The sequence below is a fragment of the Narcine bancroftii genome, chromosome 5 (assembly GCF_036971445.1).
Source record: "Narcine bancroftii isolate sNarBan1 chromosome 5, sNarBan1.hap1, whole genome shotgun sequence".
Classification (NCBI taxonomy): Eukaryota; Metazoa; Chordata; class Chondrichthyes; order Torpediniformes; family Narcinidae; genus Narcine; species Narcine bancroftii.
In genome coordinates, this window is record NC_091473.1 from 240,337,306 (window position 1) to 240,354,252 (window position 16,947).

Sequence of the window (16,947 nt, forward strand, 5' to 3'; positions counted from 1 at the left end):
ACCATTTAATCATGACCTGATCCATTTTCTCACTCAGCCCCACTAGCCAGCCTTCTCCTGTAACCTTTGATACCTGGGATTATCATGAGCCTTCCAATCCCTTCCACTGTGGGAAACAACCTTTCAACATCAACTCTGTCCAGGCCTTTCAACATTCAAAATGTTTCATTGAGATCCCCACCCCCCCCCATTCTTCTAAATTCCAATGAGTACAGGCCAAGAGCTGTCAAACGCTCCTCATATAAAAACCCTTCCATTCTCAGGATCATCCTTGTAATCCTCCTGTGAACCTTCTCCAACATCAGCATGTTCTTTCTGAAATGAGGACCTGAAAACATCCCAAATACTCCATATGAGATATCACCTGTGCCTTATAAAACCTCAGCATCACATTCCAGCTCTTATTATACTATTCCTTATGAAATGAATGCCAGCAGTGCATTCATCTTCTTCACCACCAACTCCATATGCAAGTTTACCTTCAGGGTATCCTGCATGAGGACTCCCAGGTCCCTTTGCATCCAGCTATCTTCAATTTTCTCCCCATTTGGGGAGAATGATACGCTTGTTTATTTTTCTACCAATGTGCAGGACTTTCTGACATTGTATTTCATTTGCCATTTTTCTGCCCGTTCTTTTAATCTAAGTTCTTCTGCAGGCTCCCTGTTTCCTCAACACTGCCTTCTCCACTTACCTTCATAACATCAGCAAACGTCCACAAAGCCATTCATTACATAATCGAAATCATTAAAAACATAAAAAAGAAGTGGCCCAAAACTGACCCCTGTGGAACACCACTAGCAACTGTCAACAATCTAGTATATGATCCCTGAATTCCGACTCTCTGCTTCCTGCCAATCAGCCAATGCTCTACCTGTGCTGGTATGTTTCCTGTTATTCCATGGACTCTTATCTTGTTAAGTAGCCTCATGTGTGGCACCTTGTCAAAGACCTTCTGAAAATCAAAAAAGATAACATCCGCTGTATCTTCTTTATCACTTGTCACTTCTTCAAAGAATTCCAGTATGTCTGTCAAGCAAGATTTTCCCCTAAGGAAGCCCTGCTGTCTGTCTTTGGCCTACTATGTTGTGTGTCTCCAAGTACTCCGTAACTTCATCTTTGTCAACGGACTCCAATATCTTCCCAATGACCGACACCAAGCTAACAGATCTATAATTTCCTTTCGGCTGCCTCATTCTCTCTTGAATAGTGGGGTGACATTTTTCAGTCCACCGGGACTATACCTGAATCCAATGATTCCTGAAAAATCATTACAAATGGCTCCACAATTTCTGCTGCTACTTCATTCAAAACCCGAGGGTGCAATCCATCTGGTCTGCGAGACTTACTCGTCCTGAGACCATTCAGCTTTCTGAGTACTATCTTCCTTGAAATAGTAACTGTACTCACTTCCCTTCTCTGATCCCCTTTGACATCTGGCACAATGCTAATGTTTTCCACAGTGAAGACAGATGCAAAATACTCATCTAGCTCTTCTGCCATCTCCTTGTCTCCCATTATTATTTCTCCAGCGTAATTTTCTAGTGATCTCACCTTTCTATAGACTTGAAGAGGATTTTTGTATCCTCTTTGATGCTATTTGTTAGCCTACATTCCTACGTCATCATTTCCTTCCTCTTTTAGTTACATTCTTGTGATAGTACAGATCTATCACCAATGTACATAGTGTATATAGGTACTGTATCTAGACTGTGCTTACAGCGATTGGCTGAGAGCTAAGCCACGCCTTATGTCTGGGCCTTAAAGGGTTGTATCCCTAGCCAGGTTGGATCATTCCGGACTGGTCGGCCACCTGTGAAGAGCTCCTGTCTTTTGCTAATAAAAGCCTTGGTTTGGATCAACAAGTCTTTGATTATTTCGACGAGCTCTACAATTCTGTAATTTTTTTAAAACTCCCCAATCCTCTAATTTCCCACTAAACTTTGCTTCCTCTTATGTCTCTCTTTTAGGTTGGCTTTGACCCCTTTTCAGCCACAGTCGTGACAATTCTCCATTTGAATATTTCCTATTTTTTGGTCTGTATTTATCTCGCACCTTCCTCACCTTGCAGAAACTCCATCCATTAGTGCTCTGCTGTCCTCCCTACTAACGTACCCTTCCAATCTACTTTGGCCAGTTCCTGTCTCACCCCTCTGTAACTACTCCACTGAAATCTTGGCATGTCTGACATCAGTTTCTACTTGTTCAATCTCGGCCGTATTGTGATCTCAGCCACCAATGTTTTTTTCTTTACAGTATGCTCTCTAAATCAACTATGGTGCATTACATAATACCCAATGCAGAACAGCGAATCCCCTAGTCAGCTCATCAACAAGCCAATATACAAACCATTTTTTTTTAATTTCAACCTTGAAGTTGTTGTTTGTTCCCATTGCTGCATTCACTGTTATAGATGATGTTCAAAATTCACATAGTGACTGGTCCCCCACCACTGTGCCTTGGCAGCCTCTTCCTTTTACCTTCCTATTGGCAGCATTTCCCTCACTCTAACGACCCAGCTAGTTGCTGTTAGACTCCCTTGCCTTCCAGGATCCTGCCATATACTCTGGGCTAAGCCCTCATTCTTCTTTCAGACTAAACATATTTCACTGCTCCAATCTTGCGTTGGTATCAGAATTTCCTTTTTGCTTTACATTTTGCTCGACCTTTTCATTCATTTAATTCCACCTTAACATCACAAAGTGGAGCAGGAGCACGACATGATGCATCTTGAATCTGCTCCTCCATTCCATGAGATCATAGCGGATTTGCTCTCTTAAAGCACATCCTCCAAAATCCTCAGCCAGGGAAACGGTCCTGTTCAGCCCTTGAGGGATTTTGTATGCACTTAATGAGATCCTTTCTCATTCTCCCAAACTTTAAAGAACAGACCACTATCTTCATATGATATTATCGTCATCTCCAACCTTTGCAAAAGCCGTGTGCCCATAAAATGTCTTCTCACATTGTTTAGAAGCCGTTAGCTTTGATGTGCATATCTTACATTTTTGCTTAAATGTTTGAGCCTGTGTATAAATAGAGTTGGAAGAGTCGGCTCAACTGTTGAGCCGCACATGGACTTGTCCCACTGCTTTGATTCAGAAAAAGTGCCTTAACTTCAATTTTTGCAACAGGTTCTTCAGCCCCTCTGAACAATCACAAAATGATCTTCCCGAACAGTTCAATTCTTCTTTTATCTCTCACTCTCCCATTGTCTCTGAAGGATTGGTTCTGCAGCCTCTCCATGCTTCTTTGAATGTAAGATATTTGATTCTGCATGGAGGGGCACCATGCTCAAAACCATCGATGTGGCGAGAAGACCTCTCTCCGTTCGTGCTACTCACAACTGAAGGGCTCCCTCACTTTGGCATAGACCCCTAACTTCCTCATATGGGCCTGATTGAGTCCGCATTCCACTTCTGCTGTTACAGAACTTAACTCAGCACAACTGCAGCTTCGCAGATGCTCAAACACTGAGTCAAACAAGAAAGTCTGCAGCTGCTGGGGGCAATAGCAACACACAAGCGTGTTGGAGAAGCTCAGATACTCTGAACCCGTCAAGCAGTTTCTTTTCAGTTATTTCAAACCCACATCCTTGACTGTCAAAAGTGCCTGACTTTGAAGTCTTTCCATCTTGAGCCACAGTTTACCTCTGGAAAGTGATTCATTTCAGAGGCTCCAGGTCAAGTGCCCATTGGAATTTTGCCCACCTAGAATGATACAAAAAAAGGCAAGCTCATTTGGCACTTCGTTCTCAAGCTGACTCTTTAAAAGGGCAATTTTGATACAATCTCTGCCATTTTCTAATAGTCTCTCTCCTTTCCAATCTTTACCTAATTCCATCTTGAAGTTTATCATCTATTATCCAACCAGCTTCGAACAGAGATTTCTAAATTCTAAGAGCATTAGGAGCAGACTATGTGGTCCCTTAAAACTGTTCTGCCATTCCACAAGTTTGTGGATGATTCATATTGGCCTCAGGTCCACTTAGTCACCTGTTGTCCATAACATTGTGCTCCCTCACAAATCAAAAATCCTTTTATTTCAGCATTGAATATTTTCAATGATTCAGCCACAACTCCTCACTGGGCCAGATCCTTCTGGTGGCCTCTGCGTGTAGCAACTTGCAGTGTGTGTAGAGTAATATGGAGGAAATATGAAGGCCTCCAAAATGTCACAGAGCCATAGAGACAGGACAAATATAGCCATCCAGCTCAATGAGTCTGCCCTGCCCATCAACTACCAATTTACCCTAATCCAACATTAACTCTAAATTTTATTTGAATATAGAAAAATACAGCGCAGAAAATAGGTCCTTTAGCACTTCTAGTCTGTGCCAAACTATTTTTCTGCCCAGTCCATAGCTCTCCATACCCTCTCTGCCTATGTACCTGTCCAAGACTTTCTTAAATGTGAAAATTGGGCCCGCATTCACTACTTTAGATGGCAGCTTGTTCTATGCTCCCTCTGCTCTCTGTGTGAAGAGGTTCTCCTTAATGTTTCCCCTAAACTATTGGCGCTCAACCTTTTTCTTTCCACTCACATACCACTTTAAGTATTCCCTATGCCCTAGGTGCTCTGTGATTACTAAGGGATTTGTGGGTGGAAAGAAAGAGTTTGAAAACCTCTGTTTTAATTGTTCCTAATTGACTCATTATGTGCATGGTTTCATAACTCCAAAGGAAATGGGCCAATTACAATTTTTCTCAGGCAAAATATTTCAGTAACAATTGGGACTAGAGCAGTGATTCTCAATCTTCCCTTCTGACTCACAGACCACCTTAAGCCATCCCTTACCAATCTCAGAGCACCGATGGTATAAGGATTATGTAAAGTGGTATGTGAGTGAAAAGAAAAAGGTTGAGAACCACTGCCCTAAACCTTTCCCCTTTCATTCTTAACCTACGAGCTCTGGTTTGCATCTCCGCTGTACTCAGTGAAAAATGCCTACTTGTATTTATTCTATTACTATCAGTCATAATTGTGTATAGTTTTATCAAATCTCCCCTCATTCTTCTACACTCCAGGGAATCAAGTCCTAACCTGCTTAACCTTTCCCTATAACTCAGTTCCATAAGTCTGAGCCTCGTAAATCCCTCTGTACTCTTTCAATCTTATTAATATTCTCCCCTTTCTCTTTAATTCCCCCACCCCTCTCGCCAACACAAAAGTATCAATTCACAGTGGCCAATTAACCTCACACCCTTGTATCTTTGGGATGTGGGAACAAACTAGGCATGCAGAGGAAAGCCATATGATCACAGAGGGAATGTGAAGGCTCAACTGTGACAGCACCTGAGGTCAGGATTGAACCCAGGTCTCTGGCTCTGAGAGTTAGCAGCTCCATTAGGTATGCCACATTGTGCATTGGGTTCCTTTATGATATTCTTAACTTGTCCACACATGCTCATGGGCAAATATATCGAAATCAATGGTTCTCAATCTTTTATTTTCCACTCACATGCTATCTCAAATAATCCCTTACTAATCACAGAGCACCTATGGCATACAATGGCATCTGTGGTTAGTAAGGGATTACTTAAGGTGGTATGTGAATGGGAAAAAAAAGGGTTGAGAACCACTGGACTAAATGCATCGCTTGTGTCACACGTATTTACATATACTGCAACACCAGTATATTGCTCTTCATTTCTTTCATCAAGGGTTATGCTTGCATGAACAGGCAGCACAATTAGTCTAGTTTTTAGCCTAACACTGTTGCAGACCAGAGACCCGGGTCGAATCCGGAGCTGTTTATAAGGAGTGTGTACGTTCTCCCTTTATCTGCGTTGGTTTCCTCCGGGTGCTCCAGTTTCCTTTCACCGTTCAAAACATGGGGATTGTAAGTTAATTTGGTTTAATTGGGTGCCACAGGAATGGGGGGGGTGGTGGGGGGGGGGGTGTCAGAAGGACCTGTTACTGCGTGGTATGTCTAAATTTAAACTTAAGCCAGGGATAGGGGAGGAGAGGGTGGAGTTTCTGAGCTCCCGGCTGTCCTTGTGCTGTGTGCGCCATATGCTAAATGCGCCATAATGATCTGAAGTGATTTCCACTCTCTCAAATGCCTATTACTGTACCCAAGACAAGAGACAAAGCTGTCCCCTATTAGATGGTGACTTTCTTTCAAGGCAGACTCTGAATAAATGTAAAACTTCAAAGTCATTGATCTGAAGAAACTCTAAGGCTTTATTAATGCAGCAATAGAAAAGGATTGCATCCCACAAGATGCAGAAAAGGGCTAAAGAAACATTGATTTGCAGTCACATCCTCTTGTAACTATTGAGGAGGCCAATCGTAGTTTCCGCACTGAAACAGTTGATACTGATCAGTAATTTCTGAATGCTCTGCTATACTTCAAATTTGTTGCTTGCCCTGCAGAAAAGTTGTTCCATTTTCACTGTTTTTTTTTGTACTTGTAGCTTCGCCGAGTCATAGGCGGGAAAATATTTGCAGTTCTTTTGCGATGCCATGTGGAAACTATTCTGAGTCTGTAATTGCGTGATCAATGCAGGCCCAATCCTACAGCTGCCAAACCTCTGCAGACATCAAATGAATAAGACAATTCACTCAACATACATTCATTCATCCATTCAACCTTTTAGATTCTGATGGAATGACAAGATAGATGCTGAGAGATTGTTTTGCTCCTGTGGGTATCTCTAACTTGGGTGAATAGATTCAGAATACTGGATAGGGAAAATTTCTTTTATCAGTGCTCCATGACTTTTTGGAGGCTGAAGTATTGCAGGGGTAAAAAGATGTTTGGTTTTTAAGGAAGTCACGTGTTATGGAGACCAGGCAACAAAGTGGAACATCACAGAACAAAACAGGATCTTCAGCCCACAATGTTGGGTTGTCCTTCTCAACCAACTAAACCTTGCCTACCTCACACATCAAACCATTTATTTTTCTTGCATCCGAGTGGAGCTGAAGGCAAGACCAGATCAAACCCGTCGAATAACAGAGCAGGCTTAGGGGAAGGCCTGGCCTTCTGTTACATATTCAGAATTCTCTGTCGAAAGGTAAATTAACGATAAATTTCAAAATTAGGTAAATATTTGAAGGGGGAACGACTACAGGAAAATGGCAGAAATTGGGATTAAATGGAGTCAGAACAAGAATGAAGAGTCAAATGATCTTGTCCTGTTTTGTATCTTTCAATGTGCAACCTGTGGAAAATTCTGCTGAGCTCTTGAACTGAAGCTATGAAAGTGATCATCTTCCAGAGGTAAAACTATAACACCATATGGAAGGATTATCAGGTCGGGGACTGTCAGCAGCCAAGTACAGTTCTTTGGCTGTCGACGCTATCTGATTCACAGTATCTGAGCATCTGCTGTTCACAGCAGACAGAAAAGAGAAGGCACATTATTTTGACAATCAACATGATTCAGAAGTCTAGCATTAAAGTTGTAATCTAAAGGTCCTTCACAGAATATGTCCATAGCAATTGGCAAGATCTTTTCAGGAAAATACTAAGCTACTTAAAAATGAGCTGTGTGGTGATACGACCACCAGCCTACTGCAGGGGGCGATCTCTGTACCTGCAGGAAGACCACCTATGGGCTGACTCCACCTGGCCCGCTATCAATCAGCTGACCTGAATAGACCCCCCCCCCCCCAGAGGGCTGACTCCACCTGGCCGGCTGTCAATCAGCCGACCCGAATATAGACCTGAGCCAGTCACACGGGTGCCACTGAAGTATGAACTGGTGTTCAGACTTTTACCTGAATAAAGCCTGTTGTACAGTCTTTTGAGTTTTGTGCTTGCTCGCTGCTACCTCAGCGCACCACACACTGCAATGCATTCCTACCAAATATACATTAGCAAGGAATGGAGGTGAGCTGTTTCCTTTGAATAACTTAACCAAGTTTAAATTTGTTCTTTTAGATGGAAGTTTCCTATCCATCCCAGGCACTGAAAGAGAGTGAGACAGAATACGCTAGATAGCGTTCTAGCTTTTTCCTGTGTTGTAAATTCTGATGGTCCCTTATTGGATTACACGAATTGGTAAGGAGGCGTCACCATGATGCTTCTTTACTGGTCCATTCTCCTGTCAATACTTTGTGAGCATGAAAGGGGAAATCTTCAGTAACCTTAAAGCAAACATAATGGATGGGGGAAATGCTGATCCCAGTCTGTGTCTTATGGTCATCACTCAGGCAGAACTCAAGTTTTGCAGCTGTATTGCTGCTGTCATTCTGCCACAGCCTTTCTTCAAGGCAAAATGTGCCATGGGCAGACACAGGGCGTAAGTGAAAGGAAATGAGGCCTGCTCCGTCAATACCGTAGTGGCCTTTGGATAGTGTGGTGTTAAAAGACCTTTCCATTTCTCAAATTCGTCTGATGATTTAAAATATTTGTAGGAAGTTAGAAAAATCGTTTTTAAAATTAAAAGGCAAGAACAGTATAAAAATGTAAGCATTTATCTAATACATAAATTACTGTTAATACATAAGAGCATAAGAGCCTGTTCCATCATTTAATAAGATCATTGCTGATCTGGCCATGGTCTCAGCTCTACTGGCCTGTCTGTTCACCATAACACGTATTTAAAAATCTATCTCTCGCTGTCATAAATACATTTAACAAGGCATTCAGTGAAATCATAAAAATATATTGCACTGAAGTGGCCTGATTGAAAATGTATTCAAGTCTTTGGCCACAATACACACCTGGTGCACCTCAAATGGTGCAATGTGCAGCATGGAAGTCTGGAATGCATTGCCACACATTTTGAAGGTAGACAGTAGGTCTTTTTTTTAACAAAACTGCGAACTGAGTTTCAGTGGGTTCCAGGTCATTCATTATTCATTTCATACATTAAAATGAGATGTGCCAAATGATAAAATTGGGACTGAAATAGTCTTGCTGTTATGTCATGCCTTTCGCATTCCCAGAGAAGCAAAAAAGCGCTTCTAAAGATGTCATTTTCCAACACATATGTTGCAATGGTGTGGTTCTGAGGTTGTTTGCATGCAGCATGAATGCATAGTAAAATTGCAAGAATAACCAGATAATAATGTTTAGTTGTAGCACGAGGGATAAACAAAAATGCAAGGATACTAACAAAAATTAAAATGCTCTCCTTCAGCACCTAATAGCCTGAATATGCCTGAGATTGATCTCGGAAGCTAAGCAGGCTCAGGCCTGGTCAGTACTTGTGGGGGGGGGGGGGGGGGGGGGGCGCGGGGGAGACCACCTTGGAACACCAGGTACTGTAGGTTTCTGAGAGGAGCCCTGGACAAAGTGGCGACTCACTCTCTGCCTTACGGTGGACAAAAGTTAAAGAATTTTATGTAGGTTAGATGACAATAATGTAATTTTTTTCCTTTATCTTCACCTTCAAGGACTCCCACAGGCCCTTACATGTCCTTCAGAGAAATTTAATAACTCCTTGAAAAGACTGCGCTTCCTCAATCCTGCCCAAACCTTGAACCCATGACCCCTTCAACAAAGAACCAGGAGCTGCCGCAGAACCTAGGCTGTGACCAAGGCATCTAACATCCAAAAGAGCTTTTGTCCAAAATTCCTGATTCGGATTTAAAATTGAGAAACATTTTTTTTAAAGAAGTATCCAAAATAAATATTTATTTTGGCTGTAGGTAAGCGTTTCTTTTAAATAGGACAGATCTTACTTTAAAAATGTGCATACGTATGTAATGCATTCAAAATATGCCGAGGCTGCCTGAGTGTTATTGATTGTGATGTGGTGTGATCTGATATTTCTTTGAATCTTCTCGCTATCAATTTTCCAGTCCCTATTTGGGCATCAAGGCTGCACTTTGCAGATAATTGTATGTGACAGTTCTAGGTCATCCTTACAGGAACATGAAGGGATTGAAGCAGTTCGTATCGAGTGATATTTCTGCAAAATTCCATCTTATTAGTAGGAATAACAATAATTTTCAACCACAATTTGTTCGACTAGTCATATGTTTTATAAACATGACATACATATACATTGCTGGTCTATTCATTCCAATATAATGCAATCTACTAATGTTGCCAAGTTTATGATTTTACTGGTAATGTAGAAAATTAGATGAATCCCAATTTTATTTTTTTATCTTCTCATTTATTGCATTATATATAAATTTGAACCATAAATATTTATTTCCTCATTTTGTTGATCAGGAGACTTTGTTATTGCATGATAATATATTTTTACAAATCTTGTGATATGGATCATAGGATTTCTAATTGAAAGTTTCAAGCATTTATGCTAAAGCTTTATCATATCCCCATTGATACATGACCCTCATCACCTTCTCCCCCCCCTCCCTCAAAGGGAAAGGGTGAATCTATCCAGCAGCAGAACTGAATATGCTGGATGCAGGATCAAGCTTAGATCATCAGTGCCATTTCCTATGAGGATGTCTACCACTAACTACACTGCTCCATCAGTATGGTACCCATGTCTACAGCCTATTTTCCTGAACCACCTTATGAACATGTTGCAGGGCGGGTGTTGATATTTTCTTTGGGTCAGTGAGATTGGTCACTGCCTTCAGCCATCTTTTCTTTATAGGGGTTGACTTGCACCGCTTTATGACTTTTTATAATCATGGGATAATCCTGGAATGCAACAATAGCATCTCATTGTGGCCTGAAATTTTACATTTCCACATGTTTTTTTTTGAAAAATGTTGAAACAACATTTTGATCAGTTTCATAGACAATATCTTACTTTATTCCCCCTTCAAAAAAAGGTGGTGTATCCAACTTAATTCAGTAGAATAAAATGTTACGTTGGTTTTCATGGTCATTTTCCAGTGTTTAATGCTCAGTCAACTCCGCTCATGTCTGAGATCTTGGATGTTCTCCTTGTGAAAGTGTCATTAAAGAGCCCCATAATAAGGTTTACAGTAAAATATGATCATAAATTTGAAAATGTATTGGCTTATAAACAATAAAATGGGCCTAAGGAATTACTTGAATGTGAGCCTGTTCAAAAATCTTTTTTTTTTTGGTAACTTCTTTGCCCTGATTTCTGAAGTTGTAGTGTCCAAATGTTCTGTGGTGAAAGGCATTTGCATAGTTGTATGGACTGGCCAGTCTGACCTTCCCTAACCCCTCCCTTGGCTTTTCCCTGGATTTCCCAATGCGTGCCTGGACTTGCCCCCTCTTGCTCCTGTACCTGAAACCTGGCGAAGTCGTGTATCACTAATGCTCAGGTTTTGGTAATTAAAGCCATTTAACCACTCCATCACTTTGATGTGATTATTGCGTGCACCACATGTTCCAATGTATCTGAACAGAAGCCAAGGGAAATGTTCCATCAGGTAAAACACCTTCCCTCTTTTATTCCTTTCTGATCTTGTGTTTCTCTGGAACTAATTTCTCATAATTTAAGTGCAAAAGTATATTCAGTTTCAATGAGGTTGAAATTATTCTTGAGTGATAGTCTTGGTTCAGATTTTGGTCCATCTTGTATCTTTACATCCTGTCAAAATTTCCTTTTCCACTGAAGGCTGCCAATCTGTTGTTTACTGCCACTCCAGGTGAATTTCATTCCCTTGGAGGGAGTTTCTTTATTTCCACGGCAATACATGTAAATTGATTGGTGCCACTTCAATAATTTTAGCAGGTGACCAACTTCTCTCTGACTGAAAGCAGGGTAAAGGCGTGTAGAATCAGAATCAGGATTTTTTTGTCCTGAACGAGTTATGAAATATGGTGTTTTGTGCAGACGTACCTATTTTTTTCACAATTTTATTTATTCATTCAACAAGGTTATTACATACAGTAGAAAAAGTACATATTGAGAACAATTTAAAAAAATATATAAAAAAAGAAAAGAAAAAAAAACCCTCCCCCTCTCATCCAGCTCTCTTTAGGAGAGCCAAAAAAGAAAGAAAACTAAAATATAAACTAAAATATATTTACTAAAATCTAATCAAAATAAATTTAAACGTAAATATTCTGAATATAAAGACCACTTATTAAGAAAAAAAGAATAATTATCATGTAAAACATATGTAATTTTTTCCATTACCAAACAAGTTTTCATCTCATGCCATCTATTAATATCAATCAATTAGCATTTTTCCATGTACTTGCTATACATTTTTTCACCACAGATAAAGGTAAATATACAAAAAGCAATCTGAAATTTATCTAATCCCAAATCTTTCAAAGGCTTCAACTTACCCTACAAATATATTGTCGGGTCTAAAAGTATTTTAATCTTATACAAATGTTCCAAAAACAATTGAACTGCTTTCCAAAAAGATTGTATATGTACACGTAACCAAACAGCATGAAAAAAAGTTCCAACCGAATTACCACATCTAAAACAAGAGTCTGATTCACTAAAACCATATTTTTTTTAACTTTTCAGGTGTAAAATACAATTGATGTAAAAAAGTTGTAATTAACCATTGCATAACGAACATTTATCAATCTAGTAACACCATCATGACAGATATCTAACCAGTCATCCTCAGAAAAAGTAAAGTTGATATCCTTTTCCCATTTAATCAGATCTATCCCATCCCTTTTTTTTCCACACTCTCCTTTAATATTTGGTACATCAATGAAATATATCCCTTATTTGGTACAATCACAAGAAAAGATTCAAATTTAGTCAATTTAGGTAAAGTCATATCTCTACCAAATATTTGTTTTACTAAAGATCGAAGTTGATAATAAACGAATAAAGAATTCTCATTAATACCAAAATCTTCCCTCATTTGATTAAAGGATAAAAATTTACCTTCTTTAAAACAATCCCCCAGATTTTTTATACCTTAAGATTTCCAACGTAATAAACATTGATTATGCATTGAAAAAGGAATAAGTTGATTATTATATAATGGTGTTAAAGACAATAATTTACCCTTAGAACCTATCGTCCTATTTTTTCTCATCCATAACTTCATTAAGTGTTTTAGTATAGGCACATTATATTGTTGTAATAAATTTAAATTCTACCGAAACAAAAATTGATGTATTTCAAATTCAGAAATATTCGCCATTTCAATTTTGGCTCAACTAGGGGGCCGTTCAAAATCCATTAAAGAACTAATAAATTTAAATTGAGCTGCCTCGTAATAATTTTGAAAATGTGGTAAACGTAATCGTCCTAATGCATATTTCCAAGTTAACTTATTCAAAGTTACTCTCGGAAATTTACCCTTCCATAAAAATTCCCTAACCATTTTATTTAAATCTCAGAAAAAATTCTTATTAAGTAAGCACGGAATTGATTGAAACACATATTGTATACATCGAAAGATATTCATTTTAATTGTATTTATTCTTCCATTTAAATTTATAGGAAGATCCTTCCACTTAATCAAGACATACCTATTATAACCATCTTATGACATTACTATAAAAAATAAAATAATAATGACAATAAGAATGGATGAAAAGTAAGGCCGTGTTTTTAATTCATTGATTATTCAGGAATCTGATGGCAGCGTAGAAGAAGCTGTCCTGAGTGCTCATCTTTAGGCTCCTGTATTTTCCCCAATGTTGGCACAGTGAAGAGGGTGTGGCGTGGGTGATGGTGTTGGGTCTTTGAGGATAGAGGCTGCTTTTTTAAGATACCGTCTCATGTAGATGGTCTCGATGGAGTGAAGTCTGATGTTCGTGATGTTGCAGGCCAAGCTCACAACCCTCTGGAATTTATTCTTGTCCTGGGAGTTGGCACCTCCATACCAGGCAGAATGCTCTCCATGGTACACCTGTAGAAGTTTACAAGAGTCTTCGGTGACTTGCAGAATCTGGTGAGCTTTCTTTGTGATTTCATCAATGTGGAGGCTCCAGGACAGATCCTCGGAGATGTTGACCCCCATGAATTTGAAGTTCTTGACTGTCTCCACTACTAAGCCCTTGATGAGGACTGGGTCATGTTCCCTTGACTTCCTCCTGAAGTCCACAATCATCTCCTGCATCAGTGATCAAAACAATGGTGATTAGCTTGATCAGAACTTCATTTTTGGTCTTCTGATTGTTCAAGTCATTGTCAAGGACCCATTTTTGAAAAAGTTAAAGTACTTTCAATCTTTTTCATCTGTAATAATGTCTTCTGCTGGATATATGGGCAGAATACTAATAATGTGAATAACCACATTTCTTGAAAGTTTCTCAGCATGCCTGCTAAGCACCCCTTTACAGGGCACTCAACAAAAGCCAAACATCAGGCCCGGTGCGGGCTTGATAGCTACCTGCAATATATTAATGATGCTCATTTTCCAAGTTTCAGACTCTTAAACCCTGATCATAAATTTTGCTCGTTAATTCTTTTCACAGTTTTGTAAACCAATAATGTAGAAAGTCTGACATTTTATTTTCAACCAAAAAAAATCTATGTAACAATATTGTGACGTGTAAGGAAATATACTTTGATGTCTTACTTCTACCTTACAGCTTTTGTTTAATTGTTAGCTGATTATGATGTAACACAACATTTGTTTTTGATTGTTTTCTCCCCTCCCTTAGTATTTATTTATTTTTTCTCTAGCATCACCCACTCATCACCGGTCTACTCTGCCCTTTATGTTCCACAGCTTTGCATACTGATAGGTAGCCAAACAACTTGTTCCAGGGCAGTTAGTACATATTCTTGGACCAAGGTTAGAAAGCTTGACTACCAATGTTAAATTTCTCCTATGATCGAAATAATCTTGTTTGTGCAGTAATAACCGTTGCCAGGATCAAAATGAAAACATGCACAGCTGTGAAATACAGAAAGAAGTTTGCAACACAGCAACATAACAGTGATAAAGTTCAAAAATATTTTCTAATCTTAGTGTTTTTTTTCATAATTGAATGTATCAAGGTAAATTGACTAAAATTGAAAACTGAGTGTGTTTGATTTTTAAAACCAGTAGTCAACTGTGCATTCCTGTATATTAATGAGGTTGTTTTAATAACACAGGTAGCGACTCCAATGGGACTTGTCAAAAGTAGCAAGACTGGGTCACTCACTCAATTTAAGGTGAATTCCATTTCCTTAACCCTTTCAGGAATACACATCGTGATTATCCATCGGCATAATTCGAAATGTCAACAATCTTGAAAAATACCGATAAACAAATAGAGCGAGTGAGCAATTATGTACTTAACGGCATGAACGTCTGAACCTTGCTCTTCTGCATCTCCTTCTCCACATAAACCTTCCCAAGAATTCTAATAATTATATGTCTGTGCATTCAAAGTAATATCCAACACTTTGCAGTCAGTAACTGATAACTTTTCACTTCTGTGTTTTAAGTTCTGATTATTTTAATTTCAGAAAACGGTTGGATAGAAAAATCGCAATCTAGAAATTTTTCTTCAACGTTATTCTAATGTTAAAATGGTATTAGTATTCTCCCTAATGCAGTTTCAAAATGCTTTATGTAATTTGCAAATTTCATTTACAACTGTTCTAAAATGGTAAAGTAGTTTCCCTCACACATCTCTATACTTTTTTTTCAGGAACAGTGGGCTTTGAAGTGGGGGAGGGTGGAGGGGGGGCTAATGCTGATAGAAGTTTTGTTCCCAATCTGATCTCAGTAAGTAGATCTTAAATTGTCAACCATAATACACAAGTATTCAATGAGCTATGGGGAGTACTGGCCAGGAACGAGTCGACCAGTGGTTCTCAACCTTTTTCTTTCCACTCACATACCACTTTAAGTATTCCCTATGCCATAGGTACTCTGTGATTAGTAAGGGATTGCTTAAGGTGCTATGTGAGTGGAAAGAAAAAGGTTGAGAACCACTGGTCGACTCGTTCCTGGCCAGTACTCCCCATAGCTCATTGAATACTTGTGTATTATGGTTGACAATTTAAGATCTACTTACTGGCAATGCCAGGAAAGGCTTGTTTTCTCATATAAGACTTAACTCCTTACCTTGGTCCCCTACCAAGTTATTTCCCTTTTTTGTGGTATGGACTGTCTTCCAAATCTTGGGCTCTTCCTCCCTCCCTGCAGTCTTGCTGTGTTACAAGCCTATGATCAAGAAGGATGGCAAAATATACTCTGGGTCATCTATCCTGTTTCATACATCTACAACATCTTATATATTCTTCCCCTTTCTTAAAGCAATTTGGCTTCTTAAAAGTGAAAGAAAAAATGGATTAAACCCTGGGTTAATTTGATGGGGAAAATCCAGCATTTTTTTCCATACTTTAGTTTATTAAAACTGGTCAGGGAAATGAGTTGTTCCTTAGTTATTGCTTCCACACCCATGTGTCCTTCAAGAGTTGCCAATAAAATTGAATTTTGCCACCCATTCCAGTCAATTCCCTGCTTAGCTTTTTAACATAATGTTTTCGAGTCACTCAAATCCAATCCATTCACATAAAATCAATGCTCTTTCCATTAATATCTTGCCCATCCCACACCATCCTCACTGGAATCCCCCTTTTTCTCGTTTATTTGATGCAGTGCCCTTTTAAAGTATACTGATTGTCCAGTGACTTCATGGATAAATGACAGGGACTTCATCTGGACTTTTATAAATTCCAGTGGTGCATGGGCATTTAGTTCACAGGGGCAAATGTTGCCTTCCATTTTCGCTTTTCTCCCACTCCCATTCTAACTATCTGTCTGCAATCTTATAAGGATGCTTGAGGAACAACACTTCATCTTCCATGCTCAATGTACCATTATGCAAACCAGATAGGACACATTTGAATGTCAGTCACCCGAAGCTGTACATTTATTATTAGGGCAGACCCTTTTTTTAACTGTGTCAGCTATTTGTGATTTTTCCTCTCTCTTCCAGCCATGCTTTTGTTCTTTGTTTATATTCTCCATCTCATTATCTTATAACTATTGTCTATTATTTCTCATTTTAACTGTTCCCCCTCCCTCTCCACAAATGTCCTCCTCAACCTATCCATATTTCAACGGTGGGCTCATGTTTTCAGAGATCTTCCCTTCACCCAATCCATCTTTCCCCTCCCTTCTCTGCAACTTAAAATGAACTTATTTTCTTCTTTC

At 39.2% G+C, this 16,947-nt stretch overlaps 1 protein-coding gene across 6 annotated transcripts in view; it reads left to right on the forward strand.

Annotated features, from left to right (window-relative positions):
- Nucleotides 1–16,947, forward strand: part of LOC138765084 (copine-8-like) — a 437,705-nt gene that overhangs the window by 320,143 nt on the left and 100,615 nt on the right. The window contains exon 1 of one of the 6 annotated variants that reach the window (XM_069941782.1): nucleotides 14,906–14,951. The exons of the other annotated variants lie outside the window; for them this stretch is intronic. The gene's annotated coding sequence lies outside the window, so the exon portion shown is untranslated. Of the gene's footprint in view, nucleotides 1–14,905; nucleotides 14,952–16,947 lie in introns of those variants that run through there. 6 annotated transcript variants of the gene reach the window in all.